We start from the raw sequence: 10,065 nt of genomic DNA, 5'->3' as shown, positions 1-10,065 counted from the left end.
CTGTGTAAGAAATATATATTATATAACAGTCCTGTGAGTACTTCGATGACAAAAAGGAAATGCCTACAGCACACGGTATTCCCAGGCGGTCACCCATCCAAGTACTAACCGCGCCCTACTGAGCTTAACTTCGGTGATTGGACGAGAACCGGTGCTTTCTCAGTGGTATGGCCGTAGACGATAGAACTGTGTAAGATCTATCTATTATATAACAGTCCTGTTAGTACTTCGAAAACAAAAAGTAAATGCCTACAGCACACGGTATTCCCAGGTGGTCACCCATCCAAGTACTAACCGCGCCCTACTGAGCTTAACTTTGGTGATCGGACGAGAACCGGTGCTTTCTCAGTGGTATGGCCGTAGACGATAGAACTGTTTAAGATCTATCTATTATATAACAGTCCTGTGAGTACCTCGATAACAAAAAGGAAATGCCTACAGCACACGGTATTCCCAGGCGGTCACCCGTCCAAGTACTAACCGTGCCCTACTGAGCTTAACTACGGTGATCGGACGAGAACCGGTGCTTTCTCAGTGGTATGGCCGTAGACGACAGAACTGTGTAAGAAATAGATTTGATATAACAGTCCTGTGAGTACTTCGGTAACAAAAAGGAAATGCCTACAGCACACGGTATTCCGAAGCGGTCACCCATCCAAGTACTAACCGTGCCCTACTGAGCTTAACTACGGTGATCGGACGAGAACCGGTGCTTTCTCAGTGGTATGGCCGTAGACGACAGAACTGTGTAAGAAATAGATTTTATATAACAGTCCTGTGAGTACTTCGTTAACAAAAAGGAAATGCCTACAGCACACGGTATTCCCAGGCGGTCACCCGTCCAAGTACTAACCGTGCCCTACTGAGCTTAACTACGGTGATCGGACGAGAACCGGTGCTTTCTCAGTGGTATGGCCGTAGACGATAGAACTGTTTAAGATCTATCTATTATCTAACAGTCCTGTGAGTACTTCGATGACAAAAAGGAAATGCCTACAGCACACGGTATTCCCAGGCGGTCACCCATCCAAGTACTAACCGCGCCCTACTGAGCTTAACTTCGGTGATCGGACGAGAACCGGTGCTTTCTCAGTGGTATGGTCGTAGACGACAGAACTGTTTAAGATCTATCTATTATATAACAGTCCTGTGAGTACCTCGATAACAAAAAGGAAATGCCTACAGCACACGGTATTCCCAGGCGGTCACCCATCCAAGTACTAACCGTGCCCTACTGAGCTTAAATACGGTGATCGGACGAGAACCGGTGCTTTCTCAGTGGTATGGCCGTAGACGACAGAACTGTTTAAGATCTATCTATTATATAACAGTCCTGTGAGTACCTCGATAACAAAAAGGAAATGCCTACAGCACACGGTATTCCCAGGCGGTCACCCATCCAAGTACTAACCGTGCCCTACTGAGCTTAACTACGGTGATCGGACGAGAACCGGTGCTTTCTCAGTGGTATGGCCATAGACGACAGAACTGTGTAAGATCTATCTATTATATAACAGTCCTGTGAGTACTTCGATGACAAAAAGGAAATGCCTACAGCACACGGTATTCCCAGGCGGTCACCCATCCAAGTACTAACCGCGCCCTACTGAGCTTAACTTCGGTGATCGGACGAGAACCGGTGCTTTCTCAGTGGTATGGCCGTAGACGACAGAACTGTGTAAGAAATATCTATTATATAACAGTCCTGTGAGTACTTCGATGACAAAAAGGAAATGCCTACAGCACACGGTATTCACAGGCGGTCACCCATCCAAGTACTAACCGCGCCCTACTGAGCTTAACTTCGGTGATCGGACGAGAACCGGTGCTTTCTCAGTGGTATGGCCGTAGACGATAGAACTGTGTAAGATCTATCTATTATATAACAGTCCTGTTAGTACTTCGAAAACAAAAAGTAAATGCCTACAGCACACGGTATTCCCAGGCGGTCACCCATCCAAGTACTAACCGCGCCTTACTGAGCTTAACTTCGGTGATCGGACGAGAACCGGTGCTTTCTCAGTGGTATGGCCGTAGACGATAGAACTGTTTAAGATCTATCTATTATATAACAGTCCTGTGAGTACCTCGATAACAAAAAGGAAATGCCTACAGCACACGGTATTCCCAGGCGGTCACCCGTCCAAGTACTAACCGTGCCATACTGACTTTAAGTTCTGTGATCGGACGAGAACTGGTGCTTTCTCAGTGGTATGGCCGTAAACGATAGAACTGTGTAAGATCTATCTATTATATAACAGTCCTGTGAGTACTTCGATGACAAAAAGGAAATGCCTACAGCACACGGTATTCCTAGGCGGTCACCCATCCAAGTACTAACCGCGCCCTACTGAGCTTAACTTCGGTGATCGGACGAGAACCGGTGCTTTCTCAGTGGTATGGCCGTAGACGACAGAACTGTGTAAGAAATATATATTATATAACAGTCCCGTGAGTACTTCGATGACAAAAAGGAAATGCCTACAGCACACGGTATTCCCAGGCGGTCACCCATCCAAGTACTAACCGCGCCCTACTGAGCTTAACTTCGGTGATCGGACGAGAACCGGTGCTTTTTCAGTGGTATGGCCGTAGACGATAGAACTGTGTAAGATCTATCTATTATATAACAGTCCTGTTAGTACTTCGAAAACAAAAAGTAAATGCCTACAGCACACGGTATTCCCAGGCGGTCACCCATCCAAGTACTAACCGCGCCCTACTGAGCTTAACTTCGGTGATCGGACGAGAACCGGTGCTTTCTCAGTGGTATGGCCGTAGACGATAGAACTGTTTAAGATCTATCTATTATATAACAGTCCTGTGAGTACCTCGATAACAAAAAGGAAATGCCTACAGCACACGTATTCCCAGGCGGTCACCCGTCCAACTACTAACCGTGCCCTACTGACTTTAAGTTCTGTGATCGGACGAGAACTGGTGCTTTCTCAGTGGTATGGCCGTAAACGATAGAACTGTGTAAGATCTATCTATTATATAACAGTCCTGTGAGTACTTCGATGACAAAAAGGAAATGCCTACAGCACACGGTATTCCCAGGCGGTCACCCATCCAAGTACTTACCGCGCCCTACTGAGCTTAACTTCGGTGACCGGACGAGAACCGGTGCTTTCTAAGTGGTATGGCCGTAGACGATAGAACTGTGTAAGATCTATCTATTATCTAACAGTCCTGTGAGTACTTTGATGACAAAAAGGAAATGCCTACAGCACACGGTATTCCTAGGCGGTCACCCATCCAAGTACTAACCGCGCCCTACTGAGCTTAACTTCGGTGATCGGACGAGAACCGGTGCTTTCTCAGTGGTATGGTCGTAGACGACAGAACTGTTTAAGATCTATCTATTATATAACAGTCCTGTGAGTACCTCGATAACAAAAAGGAAATGCCTACAGCACACGGTATTCCCAGGCGGTCACCCATCCAAGTACTAACCGTGCCCTACTGAGCTTAACTACGGTGATCGGACGAGAACTGGTGCTTTCTCAGTGGTATGGCCGTAGACGACAGAACTGTTTAAGATCTATCTATTATATAACAGTCCTGTGAGTACCTCGATAACAAAAAGGAAATGCCTACAGCACACGGTATTCCCAGGCGGTCACACATCCAAGTACTAACCGTGCCCTACTGAGCTTAACTACGGTGATCGGACGAGAACCGGTGCTTTCTCAGTGGTATGGCCGTAGACGACAGAACTGTGTAAGATCTATCTATTATATAACAGTCCTGTGAGTACTTCGATGACAAAAAGGAAATGCCTACAGCACACGGTATTCCCAGGCGGTCACCCATCCAAGTACTAACCGCGCCCTACTGAGCTTAACTTCGGTGATCGGACGAGAACCGGTGCTTTCTCAGTGGCATGGCCGTAGACGACAGAACTGTGTAAGAAATATATATTATATAACAGTCCTGTGAGTACTTCGATGACAAAAAGGAAATGCCTACAGCACACGGTATTCCCAGGCGGTCACCCATCCAAGTACTAACCGCGCCCTACTGAGCTTAACTTCGGTGATCGGACGAGAACCGGTGCTTTCTCAGTGGTATGGCCGTAGACGATAGAACTGTGTAAGATCTATCTATTATATAACAGTCCTGTTAGTACTTCGAAAACAAAACGTAAATGCCTACAGCACACGGTATTCCCAGGCGGTCACCCATCCAAGTACTAACCGCGCCCTACTGAGCTTAACTTCGGTGATCGGACGAGAACCGGTGCTTTTTCAGTGGTATGGCCGTAGACGATAGAACTGTTTAAGATCTATCTATTATATAACAGTCCTGTGAGTACCTCGATAACAAAAAGGAAATGCCTACAGCACACGGTATTCCCAGGCGGTCACCCGTCCAAGTACTAACCGTGCCATACTGACTTTAAGTTCTGTGATCGGACGAGAACTGGTGCTTTCTCAGTGGTATGGCCGTAAACGATAGAACTGTGTAACATCTATCTATTATATAACAGTCCTGTCAGTACCTCGATAACAAAAAGGAAATGCCTACAGCACACGGTATTCCGAAGCGGTCACCCATTCAAGTACTTACCGCTTCCTAATGAGCTTAACTTCGGTGATCGGACGAGAACCGGTGCTTTCTCAGTGGTATGGCCGTAGACGATAGAACTGTTTAAGATCTATCTATTATATAACAGTCCTGTGAGTACCTCGATAACAAAAAGGAAATGCCTACAGCACACGTATTCCCAGGCGGTCACCCGTCCAACTACTAACCGTGCCCTACTGACTTTAAGTTCTGCGATCGGACGAGAACTGGTGCTTTCTCAGTGGTATGGCCGTAAACGATAGAACTGTGTAAGATCTATCTATTATATAACAGTCCTGTGAGTACTTCGATGACAAAAAGGAAATGCCTACAGCACACGGTATTCCCAGGCGGTCACCCATCCAAGTACTTACCGCGCCCTACTGAGCTTAACTTCGGTGACCGGACGAGAACCGGTGCTTTCTAAGTGGTATGGCCGTAGACGATAGAACTGTGTAAGATCTATCTATTATCTAACAGTCCTGTGAGTACTTTGATGACAAAAAGGAAATGCCTACAGCACACGGTATTCCTAGGCGGTCACCCATCCAAGTACTAACCGCGCCCTACTGAGCTTAACTTCGGTGATCGGACGAGAACCGGTGCTTTCTCAGTGGTATGGTCGTAAACGACAGAACTGTTTAAGATCTATCTATTATATAACAGTCCTGTGAGTACCTCGATAACAAAAAGGAAATGCCTACAGCACACGGTATTCCCAGGCGGTCACCCATCCAAGTACTAACCGTGCCCTACTGAGCTTAACTACGGTGATCGGACGAGAACTGGTGCTTTCTCAGTGGTATGGCCGTAGACGACAGAACTGTTTAAGATCTATCTATTATATAACAGTCCTGTGAGTACCTCGATAACAAAAAGGAAATGCCTACAGCACACGGTATTCCCAGGCGGTCACACATCCAAGTACTAACCGTGCCCTACTGAGCTTAACTACGGTGATCGGACGAGAACCGGTGCTTTCTCAGTGGTATGGCCGTAGACGACAGAACTGTGTAAGATCTATCTATTATATAACAGTCCTGTGAGTACTTCGATGACAAAAAGGAAATGCCTACAGCACACGGTATTCCCAGGCGGTCACCCATCCAAGTACTAACCGCGCCCTACTGAGCTTAACTTCGGTGATCGGACGAGAACCGGTGCTTTCTCAGTGGCATGGCCGTAGACGACAGAACTGTGTAAGAAATATATATTATATAACAGTCCTGTGAGTACTTCGATGACAAAAAGGAAATGCCTACAGCACACGGTATTCCCAGGCGGTCACCCATCCAAGTACTAACCGCGCCCTACTGAGCTTAACTTCGGTGATCGGACGAGAACCGGTGCTTTCTCAGTGGTATGGCCGTAGACGATAGAACTGTGTAAGATCTATCTATTATATAACAGTCCTGTTAGTACTTCGAAAACAAAAAGTAAATGCCTACAGCACACGGTATTCCCAGGCGGTCACCCATCCAAGTACTAACCGCGCCCTACTGAGCTTAACTTCGGTGATCGGACGAGAACCGGTGCTTTTTCAGTGGTATGGCCGTAGACGATAGAACTGTTTAAGATCTATCTATTATATAACAGTCCTGTGAGTACCTCGATAACAAAAAGGAAATGCCTACAGCACACGGTATTCCCAGGCGGTCACCCGTCCAAGTACTAACCGTGCCATACTGACTTTAAGTTCTGTGATCGGACGAGAACTGGTGCTTTCTCAGTGGTATGGCCGTAAACGATAGAACTGTGTAACATCTATCTATTATATAACAGTCCTGTCAGTACCTCGATAACAAAAAGGAAATGCCTACAGCACACGGTATTCCGAAGCGGTCACCCATTCAAGTACTTACCGCTTCCTAATGAGCTTAACTTCGGTGATCGGACGAGAACCGATGCTTTCTAAGTGGTATGGCCGTAAACGATAGAACTGTGTAAGATCTATCTATTATATAACAGTCCTGTGAGTACTTCGATGACAAAAAGGAAATGCCTACAGCACACGGTATTCCCAGGCGGTCACCCATCCAAGTACTAACCGCGCCCTACTGAGCTTAACTTCGGTGATCGGACGAGAACCGGTGCTTTCTCAGTGGTATGGTCTTAGACGACAGAACTGTTTAAGATCTATCTATTATATAACAGTCCTGTGAGTACCTCGATAACAAAAAGGAAATGCCTACAGCACACGGTATTCCCAGGCGGTCACCCATCCAAGTACTAACCGTGCCCTACTGAGCTTAACTACGGTGATCGGACGAGAACCGGTGCTTTCTCAGTGGTATGGCCGTAGACGACAGAACTGTGTAAGAAATAGATTTTATATAACAGTCCTGTGAGTACTTCGGTAACAAAAAGGAAATGCCTACAGCACACGGTATTCCGAAGCGGTCACCCATCCAAGTACTTACCGCGCCCTACTGAGCTTAACTTCGGTGATCGGACGAGAACCGGTGCTTTCTCAGTGGTATGGCTGTAGACGACAGAACTGTTTAAGATCTATCTATTATATAACAGTCCTGTGAGTACTTCGATGACAAAAAGGAAATGCCTACAGCACACGGTATTCCCAGGCGGTCACCCATCCAAGTACTAACCGCGCCCTACTGAGCTTAACTTCGGTGATCGGACGAGAACCGGTGCTTTCTCAGTGGTATGGCCGTAGACGACAGAACTGTGTAAGAAATATATATTATATAACAGTCCTGTGAGTACTTCGACGACAAAAAGGAAATGCCTACAGCACACGGTATTCCGAAGCGGTCACCCATCCAAGTACTTACCGCGCCCTACTGAGCTTAACTTCGGTGATCGGACGAGAACCGGTGCTTCCTAAGTGGTATGGCCGTAGACGATAGAACTGTGTAAGATCTATCTATTATATAACAGTCCTGTGAGTACTTCGATGACAAAAAGGAAATGCCTACAGCACACGGTATTCCCAGGCGGTCACCCATCCAAGTACTAACCGCGCCCTACTGAGCTTAAATTCGGTGATCGGAAAAAAACCGGTGCTTTCTCAGTGGTATGGCCGTAGACGATAGAACTGTTTAAGATCTATCTATTATATAACAGTCCTGTGAGTACCTCGATGACAAAAAGGAAATGCCTACAGCACACGGTATTCCCAGGCGGTCACCCATCCAAGTACTAACCGTGCCCTACTGAGCTTAACTTCGGTGATCGGACGAGAACCTCTGCTTTCTCAGTGGTATGGCCGTAGACGACAGAACTGTGTAAGAAATATATAATATATAACAGTCCTGTGAGTACTTCGATGACAAAAAGGAAATGCCTACAGCACACGGTATTCCCAGGCGGTCACCCATCCAAGTACTAACCGCGCCCTAATGAGCTTAACTTCGGTGATTGGACGGGAACCGGTGCTTTCTCAGTGGTATGGCCGTAGACGATAGAACTGTGTAAGATCTATCTATTATATAACAGTCCTGTTAGTACTTCGAAAACAAAAAGTAAATGCCTACAGCACACGGTATTCCCAGGTGGTCACCCATCCAAGTACTAACCGCGCCCTACTGAGCTTAACTTTGGTGATCGGACGAGAACCGGTGCTTTCTCAGTGGTATGGCCGTAGACGATAGAACTGTTTAAGATCTATCTATTATATAACAGTCCTGTGAGTACCTCGATAACAAAAAGGAAATGCCTACAGCACACGGTATTCCCAGGCGGTCACCCGTCCAAGTACTAACCGTGCCCTACTGAGCTTAACTACGGTGATCGGACGAGAACCGGTGCTTTCTCAGTGGTATGGCCGTAGACGACAGAACTGTGTAAGAAATAGATTTGATATAACAGTCCTGTGAGTACTTCGGTAACAAAAAGGAAATGCCTACAGCACACGGTATTCCGAAGCGGTCACCCATCCAAGTACTTACCGCGCCCTACTGAGCTTAACTTCGGTGATCGGACGAGAACCGGTGCTTTCTCAGTGGTATGGCCGTAGACGATAGAACTGTGTAAGAAATAGATTTTATATAACACTCCTGTGAGTACTTCGGTAACAAAACGGAAATGCCTACAGCACACGGTATTCCGAAGCGGTCACCCATCCAAGTACTTACCGCGCCCTACTGAGCTTAACTTCGGTGATCGGACGAGAACCGGTGCTTTCTCAGTGGTATGGCCGTAGACGACAGAACTGTTTAAGATCTATCTATTATATAACAGTCCTGTGAGTACTTCGTTAACAAAAAGGAAATGCCTACAGCACACGGTATTTCCAGGCGGTCACCCGTCCAAGTACTAACCGTGCCCTAATGAGCTTAACTACGGTAATCGGACGAGAACCGGTGCTTTCTCAGTGGTATGGCCGTAGACGACAGAACTGTGTAAGAAATAGATTTTATATAACACTCCTGTGAGTACTTCGGTAACAAAAAGGAAATGCCTACAGCACACGGTATTCCGAAGCGGTCACCCATCCAAGTACTTACCGCGCCCTACTGAGCTTAACTTTGGTGATCGGACGAGAACCGGTGCTTTCTCAGTGGTATGGCCGTAGACGACAGAACTGTTTAAGATCTATCTATTATATAACAGTCCTGTGAGTACCACGATAACAAAAAGGAAATGCCTACAGCACACGGTATTCCCAGGCGGTCACCCATCCAAGTACTAACCGTGCCCTACTGAGCTTAACTACGGTGATCGGACGAGAACCTGTGCTTTCTCAGTGGTATGGCCGTAGACGACAGAACTGTGTAAGAAATAGATTTTATATAACAGTCCTGTGAGTACTTTGGTAACGAAAAGGAAATGCCTACAGCACACGGTATTCCGAAGCGGTCACCCATCCAAGTACTTACCGCGCCTTACTGAGCTTAACTTCGGTGATCGGACGAGAACCGGTGCTTTCTAAGTGGTATGGCCGTAGACGATAGAACGGTGTAAGATCTATCTATTATATAACAGTCCTGTGAGTACTTCGATGACAAAAAGGAAATGCCTACAGCACACGGTATTCCCAGGCGGTCACCCATCCAAGTACTAACCGCGCCCTACTGAGCTTAACTTCGGTGATCGGACGAGAACCGGTGCTTTCTCAGTGGTATGGCCGTAGACGACAGAACTGTGTAAGAAATATATATTATATAACAGTCCCGTGAGTACTTCGATGACAAAAAGGAAATGCCTACAGCACACGGTATTCCCAGAAGGTCACCCATCGAAGTACTAACCGCGCCCTACTGAGCTTAACTTCGGTGATCGGACGAGAACCGGTGCTTTCTCAGTGGTATGGCCGTAGACGTTAGAACAGTTTAAGATCTATCTATTATATAACAGTCCTGTGAGTACCTCGATAACAAAAAGGAAATGCCTACAGCACACGGTATTCCCAGGCGGTCACCCGTCCAAGTACTAACCGTGCCCTACTGACTTTAAGTTCTGTGATCTGACGAGAACTGGTGCTTTCTCAGTGGTATGGCCGTAAACGATAGAACTGTGTAACATCTATCTATTATA

The 10,065-nt window shown here is 46.6% G+C and overlaps 46 non-coding genes and 8 pseudogenes across 46 annotated transcripts; all 54 read right to left on the bottom strand.

The window, feature by feature from the left end:
* Nucleotides 1-60: 60 nt before the first annotated feature.
* Nucleotides 61-179, bottom strand: LOC125564253. The gene has a single exon (XR_007309273.1). It is a non-coding gene; the product is annotated as a 5S ribosomal RNA (ribosomal RNA).
* Nucleotides 180-246: 67 nt separating this feature from the next.
* LOC125563623 lies at nucleotides 247-365 on the bottom strand. Its single transcript, XR_007308642.1, has one exon. It is a non-coding gene; the product is annotated as a 5S ribosomal RNA (ribosomal RNA).
* Nucleotides 366-432: 67 nt separating this feature from the next.
* Nucleotides 433-551, bottom strand: LOC125564120. The gene has a single exon (XR_007309139.1). It is a non-coding gene; the product is annotated as a 5S ribosomal RNA (ribosomal RNA).
* A 67-nt stretch (nucleotides 552-618) lies between these two features.
* LOC125564325 lies at nucleotides 619-737 on the bottom strand. The gene has a single exon (XR_007309345.1). It is a non-coding gene; the product is annotated as a 5S ribosomal RNA (ribosomal RNA).
* Nucleotides 738-804: 67 nt separating this feature from the next.
* On the bottom strand, nucleotides 805-923 carry LOC125564119. Its single transcript, XR_007309138.1, has one exon. It is a non-coding gene; the product is annotated as a 5S ribosomal RNA (ribosomal RNA).
* A 67-nt stretch (nucleotides 924-990) lies between these two features.
* LOC125563916 lies at nucleotides 991-1,109 on the bottom strand. The gene has a single exon (XR_007308935.1). It is a non-coding gene; the product is annotated as a 5S ribosomal RNA (ribosomal RNA).
* Nucleotides 1,110-1,176: 67 nt separating this feature from the next.
* On the bottom strand, nucleotides 1,177-1,295 carry LOC125564668. Its single transcript, XR_007309687.1, has one exon. It is a non-coding gene; the product is annotated as a 5S ribosomal RNA (ribosomal RNA).
* Nucleotides 1,296-1,362: 67 nt separating this feature from the next.
* Nucleotides 1,363-1,481, bottom strand: LOC125563612. Its single transcript, XR_007308631.1, has one exon. It is a non-coding gene; the product is annotated as a 5S ribosomal RNA (ribosomal RNA).
* Nucleotides 1,482-1,548: 67 nt separating this feature from the next.
* LOC125567177 lies at nucleotides 1,549-1,667 on the bottom strand. The gene has a single exon (XR_007311701.1). It is a non-coding gene; the product is annotated as a 5S ribosomal RNA (ribosomal RNA).
* A 67-nt stretch (nucleotides 1,668-1,734) lies between these two features.
* On the bottom strand, nucleotides 1,735-1,853 carry LOC125563557. The gene has a single exon (XR_007308576.1). It is a non-coding gene; the product is annotated as a 5S ribosomal RNA (ribosomal RNA).
* Nucleotides 1,854-1,920: 67 nt separating this feature from the next.
* LOC125564172 lies at nucleotides 1,921-2,039 on the bottom strand. Its single transcript, XR_007309192.1, has one exon. It is a non-coding gene; the product is annotated as a 5S ribosomal RNA (ribosomal RNA).
* Nucleotides 2,040-2,106: 67 nt separating this feature from the next.
* On the bottom strand, nucleotides 2,107-2,225 carry LOC125566982 (annotated as a pseudogene).
* Nucleotides 2,226-2,292: 67 nt separating this feature from the next.
* On the bottom strand, nucleotides 2,293-2,411 carry LOC125563592. The gene has a single exon (XR_007308611.1). It is a non-coding gene; the product is annotated as a 5S ribosomal RNA (ribosomal RNA).
* Nucleotides 2,412-2,478: 67 nt separating this feature from the next.
* On the bottom strand, nucleotides 2,479-2,597 carry LOC125563964. Its single transcript, XR_007308983.1, has one exon. It is a non-coding gene; the product is annotated as a 5S ribosomal RNA (ribosomal RNA).
* A 67-nt stretch (nucleotides 2,598-2,664) lies between these two features.
* On the bottom strand, nucleotides 2,665-2,783 carry LOC125567166. The gene has a single exon (XR_007311690.1). It is a non-coding gene; the product is annotated as a 5S ribosomal RNA (ribosomal RNA).
* Nucleotides 2,784-2,850: 67 nt separating this feature from the next.
* Nucleotides 2,851-2,968, bottom strand: LOC125567028 (annotated as a pseudogene).
* A 67-nt stretch (nucleotides 2,969-3,035) lies between these two features.
* On the bottom strand, nucleotides 3,036-3,154 carry LOC125565069. Its single transcript, XR_007310087.1, has one exon. It is a non-coding gene; the product is annotated as a 5S ribosomal RNA (ribosomal RNA).
* Nucleotides 3,155-3,221: 67 nt separating this feature from the next.
* Nucleotides 3,222-3,340, bottom strand: LOC125564643. Its single transcript, XR_007309662.1, has one exon. It is a non-coding gene; the product is annotated as a 5S ribosomal RNA (ribosomal RNA).
* Nucleotides 3,341-3,407: 67 nt separating this feature from the next.
* On the bottom strand, nucleotides 3,408-3,526 carry LOC125564055. The gene has a single exon (XR_007309074.1). It is a non-coding gene; the product is annotated as a 5S ribosomal RNA (ribosomal RNA).
* A 67-nt stretch (nucleotides 3,527-3,593) lies between these two features.
* LOC125564812 lies at nucleotides 3,594-3,712 on the bottom strand. The gene has a single exon (XR_007309830.1). It is a non-coding gene; the product is annotated as a 5S ribosomal RNA (ribosomal RNA).
* Nucleotides 3,713-3,779: 67 nt separating this feature from the next.
* On the bottom strand, nucleotides 3,780-3,898 carry LOC125563580. The gene has a single exon (XR_007308599.1). It is a non-coding gene; the product is annotated as a 5S ribosomal RNA (ribosomal RNA).
* A 67-nt stretch (nucleotides 3,899-3,965) lies between these two features.
* LOC125567155 lies at nucleotides 3,966-4,084 on the bottom strand. Its single transcript, XR_007311679.1, has one exon. It is a non-coding gene; the product is annotated as a 5S ribosomal RNA (ribosomal RNA).
* Nucleotides 4,085-4,151: 67 nt separating this feature from the next.
* On the bottom strand, nucleotides 4,152-4,270 carry LOC125563963. Its single transcript, XR_007308982.1, has one exon. It is a non-coding gene; the product is annotated as a 5S ribosomal RNA (ribosomal RNA).
* A 67-nt stretch (nucleotides 4,271-4,337) lies between these two features.
* LOC125566981 lies at nucleotides 4,338-4,456 on the bottom strand (annotated as a pseudogene).
* A 67-nt stretch (nucleotides 4,457-4,523) lies between these two features.
* On the bottom strand, nucleotides 4,524-4,642 carry LOC125566586 (annotated as a pseudogene).
* A 67-nt stretch (nucleotides 4,643-4,709) lies between these two features.
* On the bottom strand, nucleotides 4,710-4,827 carry LOC125567070 (annotated as a pseudogene).
* A 67-nt stretch (nucleotides 4,828-4,894) lies between these two features.
* On the bottom strand, nucleotides 4,895-5,013 carry LOC125565068. The gene has a single exon (XR_007310086.1). It is a non-coding gene; the product is annotated as a 5S ribosomal RNA (ribosomal RNA).
* Nucleotides 5,014-5,080: 67 nt separating this feature from the next.
* LOC125564912 lies at nucleotides 5,081-5,199 on the bottom strand. Its single transcript, XR_007309930.1, has one exon. It is a non-coding gene; the product is annotated as a 5S ribosomal RNA (ribosomal RNA).
* A 67-nt stretch (nucleotides 5,200-5,266) lies between these two features.
* Nucleotides 5,267-5,385, bottom strand: LOC125564054. Its single transcript, XR_007309073.1, has one exon. It is a non-coding gene; the product is annotated as a 5S ribosomal RNA (ribosomal RNA).
* Nucleotides 5,386-5,452: 67 nt separating this feature from the next.
* Nucleotides 5,453-5,571, bottom strand: LOC125564811. Its single transcript, XR_007309829.1, has one exon. It is a non-coding gene; the product is annotated as a 5S ribosomal RNA (ribosomal RNA).
* Nucleotides 5,572-5,638: 67 nt separating this feature from the next.
* Nucleotides 5,639-5,757, bottom strand: LOC125563579. Its single transcript, XR_007308598.1, has one exon. It is a non-coding gene; the product is annotated as a 5S ribosomal RNA (ribosomal RNA).
* A 67-nt stretch (nucleotides 5,758-5,824) lies between these two features.
* LOC125567144 lies at nucleotides 5,825-5,943 on the bottom strand. Its single transcript, XR_007311668.1, has one exon. It is a non-coding gene; the product is annotated as a 5S ribosomal RNA (ribosomal RNA).
* Nucleotides 5,944-6,010: 67 nt separating this feature from the next.
* LOC125563962 lies at nucleotides 6,011-6,129 on the bottom strand. Its single transcript, XR_007308981.1, has one exon. It is a non-coding gene; the product is annotated as a 5S ribosomal RNA (ribosomal RNA).
* A 67-nt stretch (nucleotides 6,130-6,196) lies between these two features.
* LOC125566980 lies at nucleotides 6,197-6,315 on the bottom strand (annotated as a pseudogene).
* A 67-nt stretch (nucleotides 6,316-6,382) lies between these two features.
* On the bottom strand, nucleotides 6,383-6,501 carry LOC125567050 (annotated as a pseudogene).
* Nucleotides 6,502-6,568: 67 nt separating this feature from the next.
* LOC125565308 lies at nucleotides 6,569-6,687 on the bottom strand. The gene has a single exon (XR_007310322.1). It is a non-coding gene; the product is annotated as a 5S ribosomal RNA (ribosomal RNA).
* Nucleotides 6,688-6,754: 67 nt separating this feature from the next.
* On the bottom strand, nucleotides 6,755-6,873 carry LOC125563454. The gene has a single exon (XR_007308473.1). It is a non-coding gene; the product is annotated as a 5S ribosomal RNA (ribosomal RNA).
* A 67-nt stretch (nucleotides 6,874-6,940) lies between these two features.
* LOC125564594 lies at nucleotides 6,941-7,059 on the bottom strand. The gene has a single exon (XR_007309613.1). It is a non-coding gene; the product is annotated as a 5S ribosomal RNA (ribosomal RNA).
* Nucleotides 7,060-7,126: 67 nt separating this feature from the next.
* On the bottom strand, nucleotides 7,127-7,245 carry LOC125567133. The gene has a single exon (XR_007311657.1). It is a non-coding gene; the product is annotated as a 5S ribosomal RNA (ribosomal RNA).
* Nucleotides 7,246-7,312: 67 nt separating this feature from the next.
* Nucleotides 7,313-7,431, bottom strand: LOC125565672. Its single transcript, XR_007310683.1, has one exon. It is a non-coding gene; the product is annotated as a 5S ribosomal RNA (ribosomal RNA).
* A 67-nt stretch (nucleotides 7,432-7,498) lies between these two features.
* Nucleotides 7,499-7,617, bottom strand: LOC125566112. Its single transcript, XR_007311119.1, has one exon. It is a non-coding gene; the product is annotated as a 5S ribosomal RNA (ribosomal RNA).
* A 67-nt stretch (nucleotides 7,618-7,684) lies between these two features.
* On the bottom strand, nucleotides 7,685-7,803 carry LOC125565000. The gene has a single exon (XR_007310018.1). It is a non-coding gene; the product is annotated as a 5S ribosomal RNA (ribosomal RNA).
* Nucleotides 7,804-7,870: 67 nt separating this feature from the next.
* On the bottom strand, nucleotides 7,871-7,989 carry LOC125564940. Its single transcript, XR_007309958.1, has one exon. It is a non-coding gene; the product is annotated as a 5S ribosomal RNA (ribosomal RNA).
* A 67-nt stretch (nucleotides 7,990-8,056) lies between these two features.
* LOC125563622 lies at nucleotides 8,057-8,175 on the bottom strand. The gene has a single exon (XR_007308641.1). It is a non-coding gene; the product is annotated as a 5S ribosomal RNA (ribosomal RNA).
* A 67-nt stretch (nucleotides 8,176-8,242) lies between these two features.
* LOC125564118 lies at nucleotides 8,243-8,361 on the bottom strand. Its single transcript, XR_007309137.1, has one exon. It is a non-coding gene; the product is annotated as a 5S ribosomal RNA (ribosomal RNA).
* A 67-nt stretch (nucleotides 8,362-8,428) lies between these two features.
* On the bottom strand, nucleotides 8,429-8,547 carry LOC125564471. Its single transcript, XR_007309489.1, has one exon. It is a non-coding gene; the product is annotated as a 5S ribosomal RNA (ribosomal RNA).
* A 67-nt stretch (nucleotides 8,548-8,614) lies between these two features.
* Nucleotides 8,615-8,733, bottom strand: LOC125564470. Its single transcript, XR_007309488.1, has one exon. It is a non-coding gene; the product is annotated as a 5S ribosomal RNA (ribosomal RNA).
* A 67-nt stretch (nucleotides 8,734-8,800) lies between these two features.
* On the bottom strand, nucleotides 8,801-8,919 carry LOC125566361. The gene has a single exon (XR_007311368.1). It is a non-coding gene; the product is annotated as a 5S ribosomal RNA (ribosomal RNA).
* A 67-nt stretch (nucleotides 8,920-8,986) lies between these two features.
* On the bottom strand, nucleotides 8,987-9,105 carry LOC125565071. Its single transcript, XR_007310089.1, has one exon. It is a non-coding gene; the product is annotated as a 5S ribosomal RNA (ribosomal RNA).
* Nucleotides 9,106-9,172: 67 nt separating this feature from the next.
* On the bottom strand, nucleotides 9,173-9,291 carry LOC125564511. Its single transcript, XR_007309530.1, has one exon. It is a non-coding gene; the product is annotated as a 5S ribosomal RNA (ribosomal RNA).
* Nucleotides 9,292-9,358: 67 nt separating this feature from the next.
* LOC125566141 lies at nucleotides 9,359-9,477 on the bottom strand. The gene has a single exon (XR_007311148.1). It is a non-coding gene; the product is annotated as a 5S ribosomal RNA (ribosomal RNA).
* Nucleotides 9,478-9,544: 67 nt separating this feature from the next.
* On the bottom strand, nucleotides 9,545-9,663 carry LOC125567121. The gene has a single exon (XR_007311645.1). It is a non-coding gene; the product is annotated as a 5S ribosomal RNA (ribosomal RNA).
* Nucleotides 9,664-9,730: 67 nt separating this feature from the next.
* LOC125563498 lies at nucleotides 9,731-9,849 on the bottom strand. The gene has a single exon (XR_007308517.1). It is a non-coding gene; the product is annotated as a 5S ribosomal RNA (ribosomal RNA).
* Nucleotides 9,850-9,916: 67 nt separating this feature from the next.
* Nucleotides 9,917-10,035, bottom strand: LOC125566726 (annotated as a pseudogene).
* Between the last annotated feature and the right edge of the window lie 30 nt (nucleotides 10,036-10,065).

Source organism: Nematostella vectensis, chromosome 5 (assembly GCF_932526225.1).
Source record: "Nematostella vectensis chromosome 5, jaNemVect1.1, whole genome shotgun sequence".
NCBI lineage: Eukaryota > Metazoa > Cnidaria > Anthozoa > Actiniaria > Edwardsiidae > Nematostella > Nematostella vectensis.
The sequence above is the reverse complement of the archived record's forward strand: the minus strand, read 5'-3'. Positions and strand labels throughout refer to the sequence as shown.